We start from the raw sequence: 1,740 nt of genomic DNA, 5'->3' as shown, positions 1-1,740 counted from the left end.
TGTTTAGGAAATGCGTACTATCCTAAGGTGTCGCAATACTATTGTCTGCATAAAGGTATTCTGTTTAGGAGGAAAAAGGTAGGTGTTTCTGAGTGGAAGCTGTGCTTTCCCTCACTACATGTAGACTTACTAATTGACTATGTACACCTGAGGTATGGGCACTATGGTGCAAAGAAGTGCACTGCAAAATTAAAAGAGAAAGTTGTGTTTGACAACATGTACCGACGTGTTGCCAAGCGTCTAGCATCTTGTGTAGTGTGCCAGAAAGTCCGTGCTGCTAACACAAGAATACAAGAGGATATGCATTCAGTAGAGACAACTGAAACCCTAGAATTACTGGCTTTTGATTTGTTTGGCTCTCTTCCTGCTTCGAGAGGTGGGTGTACCCATGTTTTTGTTGTTGTGGATGGATTTAGTAAATATGTTAAGCTATACCCAATTAAAAGAGCAAATGCAAAACCGTTCGTAGAAAAGTTTGAAAAAGATTTCTTCGTGAACGTTGGCGTTCCGAAGAATTTGCTGTCAGACAATGGGCCTCAATTTACTTCTGATAGATTTAAAGAATGTCTGGATAAGGCCGGAGTGAAACATCTGAAAATATCTGCGTATTTCCCGCAAGGAAATGTGAGTGAACGTATTATGAGAGAATTGAATAGGCTTTGCAGGACTTATTGTGCTCGGAAACACTCAAGTTGGGCAGAGCACATGAAGTATTTTGAGAATGTAATCAACAACTTAGGGCATGATGCAACTGGTTTTGCGCCTTGCGAATTGATGTTTGGCCAAGAACTGCACAATGAGATTACAGATATGGTAGAATTCCCTGTTCTAACGCAAATATCCACAGACGAGAAGAAGTTAAAGGCTAGGGCAAATATAAGAAAAAGAGCAATGGAAAGGAAGAAGCGTCATGACGCAAAAGCTGTACCCACTAGTTTTGAAATAGGTCAGTTAGTCCTTGTCAAAACCAAGGAAAAGTCGAAGAAAATAAATGCAGAAACAAAGAAATTCATGTTCGTATACCAAGGTCCTTTCAGGATCATAGGAAAACCACATGCCAATGCATATAGGCTAGAGTACCCTAAGAGTAAAAAGCTATTAGGTCTCAGGAACGTGATCGACCTAAAGAAGTTCATAGGTAGTGAATGAATTCTGTAGGGAGGAGGTTGTTCTGTAACCTCTACACAGTGTGGCAGCTGTGCAGTCCCTGCTGTGTGAGATCTTCTTTCCGTTTCAGGTCTCACTCATTCTTCATCTTTCCTATCCACCTAAAATTTCGACCTCTTCTTTCCAACACATTAAATTTTCCGGTATGACTATCAAGCCATGTGTTCTGTAACCATTCTATCCACCGATTAGTGAAGAAAAATACCTAAGGTGACAAACCTAACAGTGACATAAACCACAGAGAAGTATGATGTAATTAAGATACAAATGTATTTGAGTAACAAATATGTATAGAACCCTGGTAATATTGTAAGTAAAAAGTGTTGTTTTATTGGAAATGGTCCCACAATAATATTTAAAAAGATATATAAATTCGTGTACAAGCAGGATCTGAAGTGGCAGTGAAACCTATTGTATGCTGTAGAGCTAATTAATTAATAATAAAAGAGATTGCTTAGTTTTATGAAAAATATGCAGATAAGTTGTAAGAATGAACTCACTTTGTGCAGCAAGGAATGGCAGTGAAATAGAATTGAACAGTGTTTGTGGTTGAGACATGAAGGACACGTCCCT

The sequence above is a fragment of the Schistocerca americana genome, chromosome 1 (genome assembly GCF_021461395.2).
Source record: "Schistocerca americana isolate TAMUIC-IGC-003095 chromosome 1, iqSchAmer2.1, whole genome shotgun sequence".
Lineage (NCBI taxonomy): Eukaryota > Metazoa > Arthropoda > Insecta > Orthoptera > Acrididae > Schistocerca > Schistocerca americana.
The sequence above is the reverse complement of the archived record's forward strand: the minus strand, read 5'-3'. Positions refer to the sequence as shown.